Source organism: Cryptotermes secundus, unplaced genomic scaffold (genome assembly GCF_002891405.2).
Source record: "Cryptotermes secundus unplaced genomic scaffold, Csec_1.0 scaffold483, whole genome shotgun sequence".
Lineage (NCBI taxonomy): Eukaryota > Metazoa > Arthropoda > Insecta > Blattodea > Kalotermitidae > Cryptotermes > Cryptotermes secundus.
In genome coordinates this window covers 259,510-282,401 of record NW_019744115.1, presented here as the reverse complement: position 1 = coordinate 282,401, position 22,892 = coordinate 259,510, and the positions used below count along the sequence as shown (strand labels likewise).

Genomic DNA, 22,892 nt, shown 5'->3' with positions numbered 1-22,892 from the left:
ACTTTGTATAAACGCGGGGTTACTTGTATCTAAATAATAACTTGAATTCAATACAGCACGACAATTAAAATGCAGTTATTTCATTTTGTAAAGGACACTTGATGCCAGTGGCATAATCTGGAGCGGAAGGGCCCGTGGCAAAATTTCACTTTCGTCGTTGATTCAAGGGCCTACAAATTTTCCTTGCCTATTTAATGACATCCGTTTTCATTGAAAATCATTTTTATAGATGAGATACAGTCACTTATTAAAGTACAAGGAGACTACAGTTATTCGTTGTTTTTTTTACAATCATCAGCCCAGTACAGTAAATTTCTGTTGGTCCTCGCCAGCAGAGTCGTTCTTGGTTTCGCGTCCCGTCTGGACTCATGACCTAATTTACGTTTATTCAAAGACCGTTTATGTGTTTGAAAAGGGAGCTCCTCTTTGAAGAGAGGAGGGATTTGTCTTTGTTAGCAGGCGCCACATTTGTTACACCGTAATAACTGCACCCACACAGCGTCCAGGTAAGGGCATTTGCACTTTATGGACACCATACATATTTTGTCACCTTACTGCAATGAATAACACTTACGAAAGTTCTACACAGGGCATCTGTTAATGCAGGTTTCTGCAAAAGATGTCTTAACTTCTTTTACCACTCCGAAACGTCACTCGAACTGACAACCGCCAAGTTCAAGTCTCTTGTATTTCCTACGCATGGCACCTTGTTGTTCAGTTGCACCCAGCACTCTAATTAGTGCCACGATTCTAATGTTACCATGCTCTCCTACTTGCCACCATCCTATTGCTTTCACTACTCGCTTGTTGTCACGGTCCCGCTGTTGGCGCCAAGAACAACTTGGATTTCGTGATGGCGGCCCATCTGTGCAGACACTAACACAGTCTTTCCACCGAAATTAATTTTCGCGAAGTCTCATCTCCTTCTCCTCGCTCTGAAGTTCCTTGCAGAAAAAGAAATTGCTTCTGATTCTAGTGCCAAATATTTTTAGGACTAGAGTGTGTCACGTGGTCAGCGCAACGAATCCCCACGGCTGTTAATCTCGGTTTTCTAGACCGGAGCCGCTATTTCCTTGAAATAGCTCCTCAATTATCCCTATGAGGCTGAGTGGACCCCTTTCCAGACCCACCACTTCTCAGAAAATCTGCTAGCGCTGGGAATCGAACCCGGGATATCTGGATCTGTAGGCAGGAACTGTGACCACTAGACCACAGAGACTAACTTCGCCGACAAGCGGCGTTGGCTCGGTCGGCAAAGTTCGCTTGCGGACTACAGGCCACTGAGTCATCGATGTATCAAATGCTGACAGTAGGTTTAGCGTGAGCACTAATATGAGTAGACTTGTGGATCTGAAGGGACAATATCCTCCTGAGGTTAATTACTTCTCTGAATGTGTAATCTAATAACGTTAAAAACTGCATGCATATCAGAATGGTGGAGATATATAGTTACTGCAAAAATGTAAAAGGCAGAAAAAAGTAGTAAACGCTTATGATCTAATAATTTAATTTATTATTTAACTAAATTCTCAATTTACAGTAACATACGAATAACTGTTTCTTAAGACCTAGTGCCCTGTGGCAGCACACACGTTGCGGGACTTGCTATAAGCAACGCTTTCCACGCCGCAGTCGTCTCCTTCCGGCATGCAGCTGGAGGTTTACGTGTCCTGCGCTTATCTCTTCCCAGAGCACTTCAATGATTTAGCTGTTTAGTGCCTCGGATCTGACAAAATTTAACACTTTAACGCAGTCAGATAACACCTCAAACGGTTCAGCTGCAGTATCTCTGCTTGAAAACGTTTCGAGATCAATCATACAGGATCTCACCTGCAAAATAACATTTGCAACTCCAAAGTACAGTCCTGTCATTACAGCAGCGCCATGGGCATTTCCAGTCAGTGTCATTCTTCGAAAAGTAGGGGTCAATATTATGGAACACGTTTATGGACGCGTTTCTTTGTGGACGTGGCGTACGCCAAAAAGAAAGGCGAACATTTCACCTACTGTACATACTTTCTCTTGGTACACATATTCAATAAATCCTGTCAAAGTGGTACTGTGAGTAGTATATGTGCTGATATATCTATCTATAATGCACACTCCTTCAGTTTCTTTGAAGTGGGCAATGAGTTGGACATCGAAATGATAAGACGAGCTTTCAACATGATAGTTAACAGTATCATTTGCAAATGGAGTAGTAAAAATATTATTTTGTGTCCCATCATCAACAACCTCTCTTCAGATATCTAATATTGCTGGTTTTAACAGTATCTGCTCTCCTTTCGTGCGTGGTTTCATACATTTGCGACGCTCAAGGGGATTGAAAACAGCGTCGGAAGAGTGGAAATTTCTTAATCAGATACGTCTTTTTGTTGACACTTAATTGCTGACTGCACCCTTTGAATGCACCGAATGGGTTTATTTTTCAGGTAAGCATATATTTTCTCGGTTCTGTTCCCTCGTTGGTTCAGGTTTCTCCACAGAGGACACAAGGCATAATGGATGAAATACGTACACTGTAATTTCAAAACTTCTAAAACCCTAAATGAATATCCCTTTCAGACTTCGTCACAATTTTGGCAGACATGACACCAAATTTTTTAATCTTTTTTTTTTTGGTTTCTTTCTTATTTTTGAGTAACAATACAGAAGGGAGCAAAAGTGACTGTTTGAGAGGACTGTATTACGTCTCCCAAAACAAAACAAAACAAAACAAAATAAAAAATGTAAACACTAGTTATGAGGAAGCCTCTCGCAAAAAATACGCGAATTTAAACAGCTTGTATGCGTAGCATGAATGTGATAATCACGGTACTGCATACACTTGCAGACAGAGGTATGGTCTGAACTCCAGTCCACAAATAAAGGACAAGTCTTTGCTCGTACAAACAAAAACGTCACTGCTATGTAGTGAGATTAGCTTTAAAATGAATGGAGTCTTTATGAAGAATAACTCTGCTGTCAGGATATTTGTGGGAAAGCCAGAAGGAAAGAGACCACAGGGAAGACCAAGGCGTAGGTGGGTGGACAATATTAGAATGGATCTTAGAGAGATAGGTTGGATTGGATAGATCTGGCTCAGGATAGGGACCAATGGAGGGCTCTAGTGAACATGGTAATGAACATTCGGGTTTCATAAAATGCTGGGAAATTCTTGAGTAGCTGCAGAATTGGCGGCTCCTCCAGAAGGGCTCAGTTCCATGAGTAAATAAGTAACTCTGCTGTCATTTTATCCTATTTTAACCAGTATTCTACTTTGTGGATAAACTTCACGAAAATTTTACGACATAAAATTCTGCGATAGTCAATGGAATGGGGTTATTATGCAGACAGACATGTGGACATATCAACTCAGTGAAGCTGATATGAATCGCGGAATATTCCTAAAATGGAGAACAATTACAATCCTGGAGATTTAGGATCCTTCGGACAGACAGCCGACATTTGTGTGTGTCCAATCAAATTAAAACTTGAAGATTGCAGTTCTCTTGAAATACCGGTAAGCCATTTGATTGTGGCACAGGAAGCCACTTGCAAATTCATTTCACTCTGATACATTCCTTGTTCGAAATATATGTCAATTTTTTAGTATGTCTAAAATAGCACTTATTTGCGTAACACATCCGCTTTTCCTAAACACACCTGTCACTTCTTCAGCATGTCTACGATATTATTTAATTGTGTAGTGTTCCTTACTTCTAATTACATCTATCACATATTTAGCATGTCTGTAATATCATTTAACTGTGTAACACATCCATTGTTTCTAATTATATATATATATATTATATCGTATCTCTTAGCTTTTTAGCATATTTGTCATATAATTTAGCTTCGTACTGTCAAGTGTATGAGTGCGACAATAGAAGGGGTTTGGATTGGAGATTGGATTTATTGACCACTTTTAACACACGACCCGTGACTACACTTAATTATAGCGCCATTGCTGGTTTCCACACTTTACAAATCACTGCAGCACAGGATAAGTCTTCTCAGTCTGCTGTGTCTTCACCAGTCGTTCCCTGGTAACGGCCTTAACAGTGGGGATTTTTTTATATTGCAAGTGGGGTGGGACTAAGTCCCTTGTACTGCGGCTGTTTCTGGCCTATTGTACCAGCCCCAGATGATAGATGAGGGTGGAATGAAGATTGGCAGGGGAAACCGAAGTACTCGGAGAAAAACTGCCCCAGCGCCACTTTGTCCACCACAAATCCCACTTGACCAGACCCGGGATCGAACCCGGGCCGCCGCCGTGGGAAGCCAGCGACTAACCGCTTGAGCTATGGCGCGGCACAACAGTGGGAATTCTTCAACTGCACCGATTAAGTCTTCTTTTCACAGACTCCCACACAACCCTCTCTCTTGCTGCAGTTGTTCTCCTTATAACATCTCGGAATTGACAACATAGAAAACACCGTTTATTGTTGCACTCCAACCGTTTCCGTGGGAACGTGTTTGTTTACGAAGGCGTTACTCAGTAACAGCTGCGTATACTAGCTTATTATGAATTTGTTGCTTAGCAGTGGATGTTGTTTAGTTGTTTGTTTCGAGGTCGTTACCCAGTAATGGGTCTACACGTTACAGTACCATTACACAATTCTGATTTCGTACATAGTTCACAAATTATCAAACAAAGCAAAGACAATTCCTCCGGCTTTTGCGGCTGTATCTTCTGTGCAATAGCAAGTTTTCTCCTCCTGGAAGAATTTCGTCCTTGCAACGTGCATAATGTGGTAGGAAATTCCCAAGAAATAACTTTACTCAGACGTTCTAAAGGTGTAGGTCGACTACATGGAAGTATTCTGAAGCGGAAAGGAATGTATCCCGGAATTCCGGGAAAGTTTTTGTGTAACTGAATGATTATTTTCGAAACCTCTCGTTCCACCCCGCCTTTAGCCAGGTCCCACCAGTACTATGGAAAGAGTCTCATCGCTTGACAGATTTGGTTTACATAATAGTAGGTGTGAAATACAAGTTAACGTGGAGTTTCGAGAGCAGTGTAACGGAGAACTTGCGTTTTTCAAATACATTATCTGTTGCTTTTCACACCTCATTAGATATGACATAAATTTAGTGCAATTACAAAGCTTATATGAATACTTTTCTGTCTATCAAGGAGGTTCTATACAACTGTTGGCCCTGCTCCTTGGGAGATGTCGCCGTTTCGGATTCGGCTTATTGCTGATGCTCTCTCTCTTCTTCAAAACGAAGGCCTTCAAGTTACAGATATTAATAATATCTCTATCCTACGTCTTGTTCTAAGATTTTATGATACACCGTTTTTTGTGTGTGAAAATCTGAGGCGTTTGATTCGAGCTTTACAGAAAGCAGGGTTTTAATGGAGTCATCTGGAGCAAACGGAAATTTGTTGCTCCTGCTGCAGATTTCCCCCTGGACATTTCGCATTAAGTCCGTTGAGTACCCACCTGCCTGGTTGAGCTGAAACGCTCAACACTTCTGTTCTTGAAATGCTCGGTTCGAATCTTGGCCGGGTCATTGGCTTACCTGATTGTTTTGATGATTTATCTCAGTCCCTCGATGTAAATTCCGGGATACTATATCGATCAGGCCACGATCGCTTTTTTCCTTCTTCCATTTCAACAATTATCGTACCGAAGAAAGCAGTCTTCTGGGATTTGGCACCGCGTAGATGTGGTGTTAACCGACGTTTCGGAGGAACGTATCGCCTCCATCTTCAGCGTAGAAGGAAAAATATAAGAAATCCGCAAGCGAAGAGACCGCGAGAACCGGGTCTCTTCGCTTGCGGATTTCTTATATTTTTCCTTCTACGCTGAAGATGGAGGCGATACGTTCCTCCGAAACGTCGGTTAACACCATATCTACACGGTGCCAAATCCCAGAAGACTGCTTTCTTCATAGTCACCGCCGTGAAAGCCTCAAATCTTACAATTATCGTACCATTCGACCGTGTATAGTTTAGATAATGCCAGCGTCATTATATAAACCACAAGAAACAACTAAACAGCTTCGAGATGAAGCACACGGACGGACAGACAGGCATAACCATCCTACAATGATTTAAATTCATGAACTCTGTGCAAAGAATGCATTAATGAAGGGTCCGGGAATCGAATTGCGGTGTCTCTGTGGTTGGAATCACTGACTGTGGAGTGATGCTGCACTTGCTGGGAGGGGGGGCAGTCACAAGAGTAGCTGGAGAAAGAGAGCTTAACCCACATTCCTGTGAAGTGGGTCGCAAGCTGCGGAAACAGCAGTTCCCTGCAAGTGTTCCATCAGTGACAGTGAATTTCGGTGACGTGATGCTCTTCACCCGGTACCACGAGACCAACGAGCACGCCTCGAGACCGCAGTATCAGTAAAACAGGTGAGTACAATTCACACTTTCAACACTTTTGCACCTTGCTCACCATGGCGATGGATATAGACACGTACTCATGACACGATCGTTGTACTATAGTAGAGACAACCCGTTCTTTTTATTCAGGAAGTTGGCTTCTGATCTCGACCCGGAGCATGTTACCGTAATGGAATGTTTCTTTCTTTTCCTCAGCCTCTACGGGAAAATACTGCGACGGTATATTAAAATAGTCCAAGTTCGAATTCTTCTACTTCCTCCTGATTAATGATTTACAATCGAAGTATGACTTCACGTTATTCAACATATGTATGTGTAGTTAGAAATCGTAGTTAAATAACACATGATTGGGAAAATTCTTGAATCATCAAAGTGTCAAGCGAGATAAGTAGAAAATATGCTTCACATACTGCGAACAATTATAGTAGAACGGATTATCTATCTATCTATCTATCTATGGCTCTAAGGCCCTTTTTTGTTGGACCTTGGCCATTTTTTCAGTTTCTCAAGCTTATACACAGTCGGTAGGACTCCTTGGACGGAGGATCGGCCCTTTGCGAGGCCGCTACCTACACATAGGACAACACAAATACAGAACAAACACACACAGACATCCATATCTTGAATGCGATTCGAACCCATGATTCTAGTGTTCGAGCGAACGAAGACAGTTCATGTCTTAGACCGCGAGGCCACTGTGATTGGCAGAACGGATTATGCCACAGGATAAATAAACATATCCAACTAATATTCTATTAAAATGATGAATATTCTGGACATTCAACTTCGTCATATTTATATTTTAAACGATGTTTTGATGGGTGGATATTGTCTACCTTCTCCGATAACAAACTCTGTTAGGCTACTCCCTTCCTCCGGGCACCATAAGTAAATATTAGACGCGGCATACAAACACATTTAGTCATGCACACGAGACCTTGCACCTAGAGCCGCGGCACAATATTCTGACCAGAGTCCACAGAACCAGAGCCCAACCTAAACTTGAAGCTGAAATCACTACATCTATTATAATGTGCATTAATCAGTCTTTCGTACATAATCGGTCTAAATTCACAGTTCTGATAAAACAACGATGGAACATAAACAGAAAAACAAGGGCACAGAATTAAAATTCAAATAGGTAAAATTTCCTAAATACAAATAAGAAGCTTACAACAGATAAACTAATACCAACAATTATTAAATAAACAACCCTACATAATGGGAGTCGGGATAGCGCAGTCGGTATAGTGACTGGTTACAGGCTGGACGACCGATGGGTCGGAGTTCGAGTCCCGGTAGGATCAAGAATTTTCTCTTCTCCACGTCGTCCAGACCGGCTCTGGCGCTCACCGAGCTTCCTATTCGACTGGTACCGGGGGCTCTTGCCCCGGGGGTGAAGCGGCTGGTGCGTGAAGCTGACCACTCACCTCCAACCAGTGCAGAGGTCAAGAAAATATGGATCTGAACATCCACTCCCCCATCGCCTTCACGCGATCAATTAGGAGGATAGAGTAAGTAAGTAAGTAATGGTATCCCTGTAACAGGCTGTGGAGGCTCATAGGGTTGTGAGATGTTGAGGGTCCCACATTTTCTAGATAATCGGCTCATAGATGGCGGCAAGGTTACTGGGACGAGGTATTTTTGATAAAGTTCGTTTTTAACAATTTCAGGCTATATGCTAGCTGCACAGGAGGCCAGGTGTATTAAGTGACGTCAAATAACCTGGTACCTGCAACGCCATTTTAAAAATACCTTTTGGCTTCAGATCTCTTGTCTCGTTTTAGTGCATTGGTGAGGTAAAGCCGGTCCAAGTCTCTGATCCAGCACGACAAAAATTCCAATCGGCCAGCGAAAAACATATAATATTGCAAAAGCACACATTTGAACCACGTTCATGTGTGCGATTGCATTATAAACAGGCCCATATTTGAATCAGTCGTAGGATTGAAATAACGTTAAGAAGAACTCCACTTCGTTTTCAATGAAGTCTTCTCGGGAGATCGGGATTGTCAGTGCCGACTTAGAGTCTGATGTTTGAGAGAAAGTGCGGGGAGCCGTGAGAGGCACCACGTTTCAGGGAAAGGGACAGAGGAATTTTCACTGTTCTCAGATTTCCAGGCGCTTCCCGCTTGTCCTTGAAAAGTACGTGTGATAAAGAGTAACGCCTTAGAAAGTGAAGAAGGTAAAGTGTCAGGAAGTGGACTTTGTTATGAAAAGAGGGAAGAAGTTGCACTCAGGACACCGGCCACTCGACTGACGCTGTGTTATCTCGGTACGGAGCCCTGTTCGGGTTCCTGGCCAGATTATCACGTGTAGCAGACACTTGTGGATTTTATTCATACTGATTCCTCCTCTCAGAGAAGAAGAAGAAGAAGGACCAGAGGTGTAGATAGGTGCAGATACTGCTGCAAGTACGGCGAAGGGATTACGAGACCGCAAGGAGCCTTCACGACGTGAGTGACTCTTTCATCCTCTATTGCTGTTGTCGTCAGGATCGTCATTATATGCTGCTTTGCTGGCCATTGGCTCCGGTTCTGTTCCAATCTGGCCCTTAGGTGCTGCCGTCTCAATTTTCGCCGCTGGCGCTACGGTTGCTGCCGACGCCGCAGTGTGCGTCTTCCCTGAAGTGGACAGTTTAGGTGAAAGCTGCGGCCAGTGGTTATCTGGAACCTAGGACGCTGCTTCCTCCACCGCTGCTCCCGTTTCACTCAAGTACACTCTCTTTAACTGCTGGGATGCTACGCCTCGCAGGTATAGCAGTTAGTTTTGCTGGCTCTGTTGTCTTCCTACCAGCACTCTCGGTGAGGATGGCCACTCTTGCATCAGAGAACTCTCTGGGAGCTTCTGAAGTGATCCCAGATGTGGCCGAAAAGACAGTTGCAGCATTGTCTACTGCCAGGCTGGACTCTACAGGCTTCGAAATTGATGGTAAATGTTGATAAAAATGAAGATGGTTTATGAAGTCTGGCAGTGTTCTAGGTTCATATGCAGTCATTTCTTTTTGTAACAGCATTTACTTCAAAATCCAGCTGCTGTAGGGCGAGGGGGATGACTTGGGTCGAGACATTCATCAGGAGACGCTGGATAACTGCCTTGACAGGTTTATCTGACTTCGGCTAGAAAGTAAAATGATTCAAAGGTAGGTCAGGATGGCCTTGTAATCGGTCATATGCAGGTGTCAATGTCAAACAAGGCTCCCGTATCCCGCAATGAAAGTTGGTCGCCTGTGAAGGGCTTAATCTCCTTTTGAAAGATTAATGGGTGAAATCAATAAGATGGGAGGTCTCTCAGAATTGAGGACGCTGTTGGATCAGTGGTTGTAGCCGGTTCCAGCTGGTCTTCCTCGTTAACTTCGATTCTTTAGTGGCGCAAAGAATTTACTGGTCGAAACTGGCGAGTTTCTGTAACCTCAAGTTTCTTGCTGGTTGCAGGAAGTGACTCTTCTTTGGCAGATCGGATTCCTCTCCTGCAGCAAGGGGAAGCGTGGGAAGAATTGTTCTTGGATAGCTCTGATGTTGATATTGTAGCGGCCGTAACTAGGATAGTTGTGTACTTTCTGCGACGAATAGCAAGGCACTCAGCACACATAACTGGTCAGATATGTTCTACCATAGCGCGGACCGCGTGAGGAACAATCGGTCCTTCATCTGAATTCTTGTTGCTTTCCGCCCTTCTTTACGACGATTTTTAAGTTCTCTCAAATGTGTTATTGTGTTCGTGGAGGGTACCACGAAAGGCTCAATTTGAATCCGTATCTTTGACGAAGTTACTGGGGTGCAGCCGAATCTCCATGGCGTCCCTTTCTAAGGCGGCCAATGTAGCCTGCCGTTCTTGTCACTAACGGTCCTTGAACGGTGATAATCTCTGAAATATCGGACGCCAACTCAATATTGACAAACCTGATCGCCCGGAGAAGACTTCACTGCTTACTGTCGCTGTAAAAGATTCAAAATCGTATCCATTTTGTTTTATTGGGTATAAACTTTCTAAATTCGTTTAATTGTGTACCCGTGATTATCCCTATGAACCAGTGGGATATATCAATTCGTCATATCATAAAGATATGTGACAAGTTAAATTTACATAATCTGATGATGTGATCTGCCAGCCACAGTAATTTCCCATCTCTGATATATCGGGAACAGAGGCCTCTGCTTTTGTGTCCACTGACTCTCCTGTCTCGGCCTGCGATACTAAGTGCCATGCTAATTGATGTTGGGTAATTACCAGTGTGCCGGTCACGGTAGCTGAGCGGTCTGACGCATGTACTGCCTTCGCTCGGTCGGAAGCCGGGGTCGTGGGTTCGAATCCCACACAAGACATGGATGTTTGCTATGTGTATGTGTTTACTCTGTGTTTGTGTTGTCCTGTGTTTAGGTAGAGCCATTGCATCACTCGTCTAAAGAGTCCTACGGTCTATAATGATAAAACTGAAAAAAAAATACCGGTGGCGGCGGAGAGGAAAAATCTCGACTTACCTTGCAGGGAGCAGAATTCTGGCCTTAGAATACATTAAGTACCGAGTGACTTATCAGTCAAATTCATCATTTCAGTGATATGATTATCAGTCCAGCGCGTTACTTACTAAGTCTGTCATTTACTGCCTCGGCTAGCAAACCAAACCGTCATTTAGCGGAGAAGAACGAGCATCCTCACAGATGCCTGGAGAAAGAAGCTTTGCTCTGAGTCGGTTCGAGATAACCAGCTAATGACGCACCTGTGCGATTGTGTGTCAAGGCCCTCGAGCAGCCCCACGGCACATCCGGCCGCCTCTACAGTTACAGCCCCCCAGCCAGCGGTAGCATAATTATATAAACAGTCGAAAGTTGTTAACGGTCTCCCACAAGCTCACTGCTACCCCATTAAATACCCACAGGACCTTCCTCTTACAACTGCCATTTTATTCTGAAACTTGTAAGTGGTGTATTTAATGTTGCATTTATTTATACAGGGGCGTTTTGTGATCGAATATCGCGGTGTAGTGAATAGCCTAAGTATTTTGTTTTCACGAGATCGTTTTGTACTCGTCGATGGTACTATTCAGTTTCGAGTAGTTCGTGCCTGCTTATTATTCCCACATTCCCTTTAGTTCATTATTCACAGCCATGCGCACCGTTCAATGTTGCTTAACACATGCAGTTGAGAAAGTGTCCTTGTATATATTAGGCAATCTGTTCTGGGAAGGTGTCATGATCGCCACCTACGTACCTAATTAACTGATTCACTCACACACTCATGGAGCTGAGCCTGTCTTGAGAAGCCGCAAATTGTGCAGCTACTTAAGGACTTCCCAGCATTTTGTGGAACCCAAAGGTTCACTACCGTGTTCACAAGAGCCCTCTACTGGTGCCTATCCCAAGCCAGATCAATCCAATCCACACCATCCCATCATTTCTCTCTATGATCCATATTAACGTTGTCCACCCACCTACGTTTGGTCTTTCCAGTGGTCTCCTTTCTTCTGGTTTTCTCGCCAATATCCTATATACATCCCTCTTCTCCCCAATTCGTGCTACATGTCCTGTCCATTTCATCCTCCATGATTTGATCATTCTAATTATACTTGGAGAAGGGTAGAAGTTATGAAGCTCCTCATTATGCAGTTTTCCCCAACCTCCCGTCACTTCATCTCTCTTCGGTCCAAATATTCTCCTTAACATCCTGTAACTAACTGATTAACTGAACTAAGTAGCTAAGTAAGTATATAAAACCTACCATACAAAGCAGGCTTAACTCATAAACTAATTAACCAACCAACTAGACTGAAAGACTAACAACAAAACTCGGCCGCAGATTTCTAAGCAACTTCAATCTTCCTGACCTCCTCACAATCCTTCCCATGACATCCACTCGACATTACTCTCCCATCTCTTTTCGATCTTTCAAGTAACTTCAATCCTCCTGACCTCCTCACAATCCTTCCCATGACATCCACTCGACATTACTCTCCCATGTCTTTTCGATCTTTCAAGTGGGCTGTACTCGTATGTAAGATTCTTCTCTGCTGAAATTTGAATATGCATGAACTATATCCCCCGTCTGTTCACATGCATACACAACCACGGTTGATTACTGAACATGCTACGAAAGCTACAAATAGCCGCCTGTAATTGTGACTGGAACCAAGTGCTGAAAAGTGACTATATTAAATAGGCGCTTACTATAGCTCGGATAAAACAACGTGGACCACAACTGCCGTGTAGGCTAACAGGATTGTCTGTTTCCAGAAGAGTTGAGGATGTGCCAATTCAACATCGTATGATTTTTTTAAAAAGAAATCTTTACGCTTCGGAGGAACGTATCGCCTCCGTATCCACGGTAGAAAATCCGCGAGGGAGAAAGCAGCGTGAGCAGGTGGCTGAGCCACGTCGGTTCACACAAGATCTACACGACGTCACATCACAGAACACGGCATTCTTCATAATTCCATGAATTATTAAAAGCACTCTAGAGAAGTGTTATTTTCATGGACGTAACCCTGTGTAGCCCGAAGATCCGAGCAGTCACCGCTGTGATAACCTCGAATTAGAAACATTCGTACTTACTGTCATCCGTAAAATGAGTTTTGTATACAAGGAAGTTAGAATAATTATGCATATTAAGGGGGCACGCGGAAGCGTAGATGGTTGAGGCACTATGCTACAAGCAGGAAGGTCGCGGGTACGAGTCCCGATGAGGTGGATTTTTCAATTGACCTAATCCTTCCAGCCGCACTATGGTTCTGGGGTCGGCTCAGCCTCTAACAGAAATGAGTACCAGGAATCTTTCTGGGGAGTAAACAGGGGCCGGCGCGTAAGGCTGACAACCTTACTGCCATCTGTGAGCCGACTGACTAGAGTTATTACGTTCCACAACATGCACCGAGATCGGTGATTACAAAGTCAAATTAAATACAAATACGAGCTTACGTATCAGTTTTACGTCATACATTGAATAGCTTTTAAACACAGGAAGCAGTTTTCAAAACATTAAATATTATTAAGAAGTCTGAAGACTATTTTCAATACTGATGTTTTCGATGGTGAACTGTAGTAAAATGCCTACATAATTGAACGTGCACGAATAGAATGTCCAGCAAATATTCGGGGCAGATTTGGAGGAAAGAAAATTGTGCATTATATTCGAAAAAAGAACACACACAAAAATCATAAATCGATTTGTATTTCGGGAACCGAACAACGCGATAGAGAGGCACAAGGCCCTTGTTTTCGCGTTACTGCGTTTCCCGAAGTGGGAGCCGCGGCCCCTCGGGAGGTCACGAGGCTTTCTTCTGGGGGCCAACGAAAGTGCTAATAGTGTAATTATCGTATACGGAAATTGATTAGAAAAGGCCATATTAAATTACAAACATACAATATAATTGAAAAAGAATTCATATATGTACGGATCAAATAAAAACCAAACTCCGTGGTATTAGTCCGCAAGCGAACTATACCGACCGAGCGACCGCCGCTTGTCGGCGAAGTTAGTGCCAACTTAGCGGAGAGAGGGTGTCGCATGGTCAGCGCAACGAATCCTCACGACCGTTAATTTCGGTTTTCTAGACCGGAGCCGCTATTTCCTTGAAATAGCTCCTCAGTTATCCTCACGAGGCTGAGCGGACCCCGTTCCAGACTCACTACTTCTCAGAAAAAAAAATTGTAGCACCGGGAATCGAACCCGGACCTCTGGACCTGCAGGCAGGAACTCTGACTACTGGACCACAATGTCAGTGAATGTATGTATGGATATTAAGATTAATTAGCAATTATATTTTTAAACTGCCAAATCACGTTTGAAACCAATTTGGTAGGTTGGGGGCCTTGAACACTTTTATTCACATCAACGGAGCCTCGGGTTAGACGGGTGGGAACTACTCTCTTCAGTGCATGATTCGCCGAACGGTGGGGCCGTGACATGAGGAAACAACAGCCTGCATATCTCAAGAAGATTTTACTTCCGGCTCAGAGAAAGACTCGACAAATTCGAAGCTAACTAATGGTAGGTCCCATAACGAACACGGTATGCTCTGAGTTGGAGCACTTTCTAACTGGTTTCTTGGTTTGTTTGACGACGCTTTCTCGAGAGAGTAGTAGACAATACAATGGAAGTTGAGAAAATGACTGTGAATGATGAACTGGAAGGAAATGGTAATAAATCATTTTAAGGTAGGACCCGAGCCGTTGTTCTCGTCGATGTTTTTCTAATGACATATTTAATCGATAAGATCGTATGGCGTCGAATGTTAAGATGAAAAATAAAGACTGAATTGGAAAATACGGGGGAGGAACCGGTTGTGGCCTAATTCAAGATAATGCCCAAGCATTCGGTTGAAGGAACTTAGCAACGCGAAGAAAGACCTGAAGAAAGATGGCTGACTTCCGAGCCGAAAATCACACCCGACTTCTCCAAAACATGCAGCACGAATAAAGCGCGAAGTTGGAAGGGATTTTTAGGATGATCAGAATTTGTTACCGGAAACCCCTGAATAAAGGTAGCTAAGAGATAATGAGGGCCGGTCACGGTAGCCGAGCGGTTTAAGGCATGCACTGTCTTCGTTCGCTTGGAAACCGGGATCGTGGGTTCGAATCCCACTCAGGATGTTTGTGTCCGTTTTTCTGTGTTTGTGTACAGATGGAGGCCTTGCGACGAGCTGATCACCCGCCCAAGGAGTCCTACCGTATGTCTAAGATCTAGTAAAACCGAAGTTTCATGGATGTAGGCCTAGGCCCAAATGAGGGCTGTAGCGCTAATGAAAAAAAGGAGATAATGAGGAGCTTCATAGCTTGCACTCTTGAAGCAGTATAATTAAAGTGATCAAGTGAAGGAGGATGGGCAAGGCATGTAGCACGAATTTGGATAAGAGGAATGCATATAGGATATTGGTGGGAAAACCATGAGGAAAGAACCACTAGGAAGACCAAGCCATAGGTGGGTGGACAATATTAGAATGGATCTTAGAGACACAGGGTGGGATGGTATGGATTGGATCGATCTGGCTCAGGAGAGGAACCGGTGGAGGGCTCTTGTGAATACGGTAATGAACCTTCGGGTTCCATAAAATGTTGGGAAGTTCCTGAGTAGCTGCACAATTGGCGGCTTCTCAAGAAGGGCTCAGCTCCATGAGTGAATGATGAGATTAATTTAGCATCAATTTTATTATCTTTTTTAATCTTTACGGTTTGCATCTTCTTGTGTTCGATAAAAGTGTAAATTGGGCCGTCAACACAACGCAAAAGTATCTTGAAGATGAAGACAATGTAGATACTACTGTAAATAAACAACAGTGATACAGCAGTTATTTATTTTGTCTTCATCTTGAAGATACTTTTGCGTTGTGTTGACGGCCCAGTTCACACGCTTATTATCTTTTATGCGTGTTTGTAAATATAATTTAGTTAGTTTTATTTTAAATTTATTTATGACTAATTGCTTTCGCTTTGTGCTTCAAAATAGTGGCAAAATTCTCAGATAAAATTTGTTGAACGTTCTCTCCCTTCATGATGGCTAAAGAGAAAAGAAGCAGAAACTAGCCAGGTAAATGCTTACGTTAGCAGCCTCCACAGGGACTGTACATCGTAATGAAAGACAGAAAGTACGACTGCCAGCACTTACAATGCTGGGCGTCAGGCTTGCACCTCCACTCCAGGACAGATGACAGACATAATCTGAATTCCTGAGGCGCTCAATCGTGACTCCATTGTTTACACTTGAGGTTCCAGAGACCTTATACAGCCGAGTGTTATTTAAGTGTTAAAGGAAGGAAGACCTAAAAGGCTTACCTTTATCTGAATGAAGGTGACACCAAGGATATCCAAGGCTCACCCCACTGTATGCTGCGGTGGTTAAACACAGTTCTGTGTGGGTGTTTCCTGACTAGGGAAAGGACAGGGTCTATAGAGGATGTTAAGAAAATGAGTTTGGAAGAGAATATTCGCGCATAAACAGCGAGAAAGTGACGGAAAACTGAAAGAAACTACATAGTGAGGAGCTTAGAAATTTGTACTCTTCAAATGTTTGGGTGATTAAATCATTGAGGATGAGTTAAGCCGAACGTCTACGTGGTGGTGGGGGGGGGGATAAGAAACATATACGTCATTCTGATCTGAAATGATTAAATTAAGGGACAGACTGGAAAGTCTAGACGTACGCGGGGAAATAAAGTAAAGAAGGTTATGTCCCTGTGATTAATTAACAAGGCACTATGCCATGAAGGCGTATGGGGAAGTGGATGTATAGATCCAAGTATTCTTGACCTCGGCACCAGTTGTATGTGAGTAGTTAACTTCAAGGCCCGGCCGCTTTACCCCCCAGGGAAAAAGCTGCCGGTACCCATTGGATAGGAGGCTGGGTGGATACAAGAACCGGTATGGACAACGTGAAGAGAAAGAAGGAAAGAGATCTTACCCCTGCTGTGACTCTAACCCCGAGCCCTCGGAAGTCCAACACGTAACCAGCCGCTATGCCGACCGCGCTATCCCGGCTCCTCGTACACGGAAGGATATTATTAAAATAGATATTACAGAAAACAGAATTTGAAATGTAAACTGATTGCAACTGACTCGGTATAGGGTCCAGTGAACAGAACCTGGGTTGGGTTCAGTAGCAACTTCACGTTTCTTCTCAGGCCATGCTACTGAAGTAGAATGCGGGACAGCAAGCAGTTTCGGCGGTCACACAGGATTCTTCTTGTAGCTGTCGTGTCTTAAGTAGAGTTCCCCAGTTTCCTCCAAATTAAGTACACGGTATGCAGTTTCAGCATCTCCTTCCATGTAGTGCCCCCCCTGAATCTGTGCCACCACACACCTGCATGCCCACAATGCAACGCTTTGACCTAGAACAAGGTAACTATTAAAAACAAGAGTGAAAATTTGTATTCCAGAAAAGTTCGCTGTGTCCTCCACAACCTTTGCCTTCGAAACTGGCTTTCTATAAAACATGGTATTTGGGATCTGTGCTAGAATTTATAGGGAATTTAGTTTTATTTTCTTAACGATCCAGTACTGCTTCCAGCTTTAGCTGGACATTACAAATTGCAACATCAACCTCAGTGACGCAAGCAAAATACCATAAAACACTTCCAGAATACAAATGCATATGTACTCCAACGAAGTAAACTCTTTTTAGCCAGCTTTCTTTATTTTGAAAAAATAGTAAACTTATGACATCGCCTTGCTATCTGAATGTCTGTGTGTCTGTATGTGTAAAGAAAGCAAAGTAAAGCTATCTCTGCAACAGGCCGCGGAGGTCCACAGGGTTGTGGGACGTCGAGGCTCCCACATTTTCTAGGCAATAGGCTCACAGATGACGGTGAGATTGTCAGCCTTAAGAGCCGGCCGCCCTTTATCCCCAGGAAGATTCCTGGTACTTCTAGAGGCTGTGTCGACCTCAGGGCCATAGTGCGACTGGAAGAATTAGGTCAGTTGAAAAATTCAGTGACCTCATCGGGAATCGAACCCGCGACCTTCCGGCTTGTAGCATTATCCCTCAACCAACTACACTACCGCGTGTCCCTCCTCTCCGATTACTTTTGAATGGCCGAATCAATTTTTATGAAACTTTGTATGTATATCAAGCCACCTCAGCCTATCAACATTGAAGCCTATCAGATTTCTGAGGCCAAACTTCAATATTGCTTGAATGCGTGTACCAATCTTCATGAAACTCTGTTATGTACACATCACGCCGCAGAGGCCCTCTCAACGGCGTACATCATAAATCCCGCTCATCAGTAATACCAACATTGCAGCCTGACAGAATTGTATTTTGTATTGCTTTTTTTGACTTCCTCGAGCATATATGCTAAAGTTTTCTTTGTACTTATCTAATCAGATACTCAGATTACAATGAAAGAAAAGTAAGCTATTAATTCTTCCAAGAACTTCTTGTTTTGTTAATTTATTTTAAAATAAGCTTGTCATAAAAAAGAGCGTCCTTTTAACTCCAAAGCGATTTGTGAACTGCAGTTTATGAAATCTTTGCGTAACCTTATAAGATTGATTCAGCCATACAGGAATCGTAATGTCCTGATACCTTAAGTCATGTTTTCATGATATTCTTCCTCCCCCCACAAAAAAAAACAAGCTAATCTACACAAAGAGATGGACCCGGCCGTCATACAAATATTGCGCACTGCACATCTATCGTAAGCGCGTGAGAAATGTGTTCTAGAAAGGATCTTTGTGCAATGGGAGTATAAGAAATTCCTTCCCTAACAAATTAATAATTTTCATGTTATGTATCATGGCCGTTCTTGCTCCGTGTTTGGTGTGCGAGACCTAGGAAACAAAAGTTTATCGCCATCTCCTTGTTGGTAAGACTAACATATTCTCTTCCGTCAGCAATAGAAATTACACACCTACCAAGCAAATATCCTGACAAAGAAGGGGCATTTGAATAAGCACCCGGAATGAGAAGTGTTTTGGAAATTTGTGTATTTCTCATACGAAATACAGAATCGGCTGGAGAACGGAGCCGGTACTACTTCCACAGTCCTGTTTCTGAAGACTGCGGCGTCACGAGGAAGTCTGACGTCATACTGACTTCTATAGAAAGCGGCCAATTTGGAGGAACACTCACAGTTACCGTGTCCTCTTATGCACTGGAATGATACAGGTATGGAGGGGGGGATTGAACCCAGAGCTCTCGACTCGCGTGGGCGGATTGCCGTGACAGCTGCCACTTTCTACACTTCGTATTGTCATCAATCGCCATTATTTGTCACCTTGGAGAAGGAATGTGTAGAAAGTAAGTTTACTTTCTCTGATAAACTCTTTTCAACAAATGAAACAATACATGCTTTGTTGAGGAGGGAGGGAGGGAAGCTGCGGTATGGGAATCCCTTTGTTGCGTACTGGAAAATTAGTTTTTCTCATGATTTTCATTAGGTTTATTACGCACAAGTGCAGACCAATTTGTGAGTCTCCTTGGAACAGTCTTATGTGCAAACAAAATGGCTGGCAGAGGTATACTTATGTCAAGTTTGCGTTACATTACATTCAATTAATATTTAAGTGCCATAAATCTCTAGAATTGTTAGGTCGATATAAAATGGAAAATAGAAGAGACAGTAACCGCCTCTGTAGTCTAGTGGTCAGAGTTCCTGGCTACAAATCCAGAAGTCCGGGTTCGATTCCCGGCGCTACCAGACTTTCTGAGTAGTGGGCCTGGAACAGGGTCTACTCAGCCTCGTGAGGATAATTGAGGAGCTATTTCAAGGAAGTAGCGGTTCCGGTCTAGAAAACTGAGATTAACGGCCGTGGAAATCCCTTACGCTGACCACTTGACACCCTCTATCCGCAAAAGTTGGCACTAACTTCGCCAACAAGCGGCGGTCGCTCGGTCGGTGTAGTTCGCTTGCGGATTACAGACCACGGAGTTTGTTATTTGTTTAGAAGAGACAGTGACGGTGCTTACGATAAGGAAGGCATTGTTTCTATATCGACATACAGAGACGCGAATTCAGAGCATTTATACAGAATAGTGATTCACAAAGTGAGGTAACAAGAGTGAGATCATGAGCAGCCCTGTTTTGCCATCTCACTGGCATAAACTGGTATTTCTTGTTGAATTGTTGTTGCGTTGATATTGAAATTTCGCCAGCTAACATTTGTAGGATAATACGCACTTCGGTGTTTAAATTTGTATTAATTTTTTCTCATTCCCTCACTCATTTCACGGAGCGGAGTACTTTAGAAGCTAATCATTTTTTTAGGTAATCAAGAAATTCGTTGCCTATTACGGAACCCCACGTTCCATTACATCGTTTACATACTTTTTTTATTGCTAGTGGGGTGGGACTAAGTCCCTTGTACTGCGGCCACTTCTGGCCTATTGTACCAGCCCCAGATGATAGGTGAGGGTGATTTTGGAGAAATTGGTGGAATGAAGATTGGCAGGGGAAACCGAAGTACTCGGATAAAACCTGCCCCACCGCCACTTTGTCCACCACAAATCCCACTTGACCAGACCCGGAATCGAACCCGGGCAGCCGCGGTAGGAAGCCACCGACTAACCGCTTCAGCTATGGCGCGGCCCCCGTTCACATAATATTGTATTACTCGGTTTTTCAAAATAGGCACTTCTGCGAGTAACTTTGGTAATACATGTCTGTCTTTATGACTCATTCATACATTTGGTGTTAATCCGTTACAATTTTATCCAAACTGAAATGCATGCTAAAGAAAGAACACGCATATGCCGGTAAAGTAAAAGAATCAACGCCTGAATGTTTTATATTTTCACGATTTTGGAGTGTGACTACAGACGAGGTTCGGATTTACGATTGAATTTATTGAACTCTTCGATAAAGCGCGTGACTACAATTGACAATCTGCAGTTCACTATTACACATACATACATACACACACTAGTGTCCACAGTTACGTCTTCACTAGCCGTTGCTCGGTAGCTGCTTCAAGGGGTGACGTTCGCCTTCCTTTGGGTTCCCGAACTATCCCGGCCTCAGCTACCAGCTTCTAACAGCAAGAGCTCACAACGACTGAGGCCCGTAGTCCTCTACTAACTTCCTGATTCACCAAACAACTTCTCTTCACTCCACTGACTGACATACAGGTGGCGGCCATCTCATACCAACCTCTTACTCTTCTCACTGTCGTATCAAGGCTCAAGACTCTTTCGCAATCGCAACTGCTCCTCGATACATAGCCTCGGCACAATCTAACAGAAAACACCGCTTCCAACAATGCTATTGCTGCGATCATGTCTATTGCGGCCATTACCTAACAACAGCTGTTGTATAGCTGCTTATTTCGCGGCCGTTGCCTAGCAACGGGTCTACATGCAACAATATGTTTCCGACGGCCAAGTCCCTTACACATATTGGAAACTCACGAAGCACTAAGACCAACATAAAAGATAGACTGCAACAATGACAAATTGCGGCTGAAGAATCGATGGCTTAGACACAACCGTACTCAAGAAACTGGTATTAATAGCGGCCTCCGTGGTCTATGGGTAACGTTCCCACCTCGTGACTCAAGGTACGCGGGTTCAAACCCGGCGGAGGTCTTCGAATTTTTAAGGGCGGAAAATTTCAGGGAACAAGTCCTCCGGGAGGAACTTTAAGCCGTGGGTCCCGTGTCGTAGCTTTACGGCACGTAAAAGAACCTCATGTCTCAAGGGGACCTCCGAGCCAAATTCAGGACATTTCCCGCCCAACAGTAGTCTGGTAGATGGGGGAAGCATCGAGATACCGCTGAGCCAGTAGAGGCCGAACTCGCTGGCTGAGTCGGGACTGATGGCACGCACCAGTACCGGTAGGGTATAGAGACTGGTAGAATACCACAGGGGGACGCACAATGGACCAATATCTGGTCTGAGCGCATGGGGAAACCCACCCTCTCCAACAACAGCAACAACAGCAACAACAACAACAACAACAACAACAACTGGAATTAATCATCAATGCAACAACAACAACAATAATAATAATAGTTTGAAAAATTGTGCCCAGTCCTGATCAATAAATTTAAATTAGTCGCCATTCCGAAAACCTTCGAGAAATTATTATTATTATTCACTTGCAACATCTCGATTTCAGAACAAATGAAGACATATTTACACAATGTCGTGAAGTGTGGGTAGTCTACTCTCCCTACAAAAAGTAGATCAGAACTCTAAATAACATTACATTTATCCCACTTTTCTTCGTTAAAAGGAAACAAAAGTACACTAATGAGATTATCACGCTGCCTGCATATATGTCTCTGTGCATCGCCGCCAGTTCGACCAACTGACAGTACTGCACTAAACTTGAAATGAAGGTTACGTCATTGGAGGTCAACACTAGCGCTACTTACTTCAGATCCTGAAGTCATCTGTTGAAGTAGGATTTATGTAAACCACGTTTAGTGAGTCCCTTGTCACTGCGGATGGATGAGACGACTTTCTGACATGGTGGGTAACTGCGTATGTATAAGCATTCCCGAACTGACGACAATAGAGTATCCTCCAGAACGGGGGGTTGGGCGTGGAGCTCACAACGTCTCACTATAGGAAAAAAAGTAATTTTGTTATGAAATGTTACACACGACCTCAGGCTTGAAAAAAATATAGAATTTTCGGGTCCTATAACATGTTGAGAAATTCTGAGTGGCTGAATGACTTGCGGTTTCTCAAGGAGGAGGAAGATCCATGGAGTTAGTTAATATTTATGTACATAGAACGTAAAATAACAACATCGCAGCCATGCGAAGTTTATGTTTAGCTTTCGGTCTAAGGGCGATAACTAGTGAAGCACTGCAGCTACACATCTGAAATTTGGTATAGTCCATAAACGTACCTACATATTACGTATGAAATGTTGTTTCTAAGTCAACAAATACCGAATGACGACGATTCGAATACAATGAAATTAAATTCCTACTTATTTACGTGCTAATTTGACGGCCCGAATATGATTTACAAAGTTAGCACGAGTAAAGAAAGGAAACAAGGCAAAAACAAAATAAAAACGAGGCAAATATATATATATATATATATAATTCAATCCAATTCAATTCTTTATTATTAATGTGCCGAGTCAACAGCCGCAAGGCCAATTACAGAC

At 43.3% G+C, this 22,892-nt stretch overlaps 1 protein-coding gene across 2 annotated transcripts in view; it reads right to left on the bottom strand.

Moving 5' to 3' along the window:
* The window catches only part of LOC111874479, a 208,695-nt gene that overhangs the window by 20,348 nt on the left and 165,455 nt on the right, over positions 1-22,892 (bottom strand). Inside the window, exon 1 of one of the 2 annotated variants that reach the window (XM_023870019.2) lies at positions 22,144-22,289. The exons of the other annotated variant lie outside the window; for it this stretch is intronic. The gene's annotated coding sequence lies outside the window, so the exon portion shown is untranslated. Of the gene's footprint in view, positions 1-22,143; positions 22,290-22,892 lie in introns of those variants that run through there. 2 annotated transcript variants of the gene reach the window in all.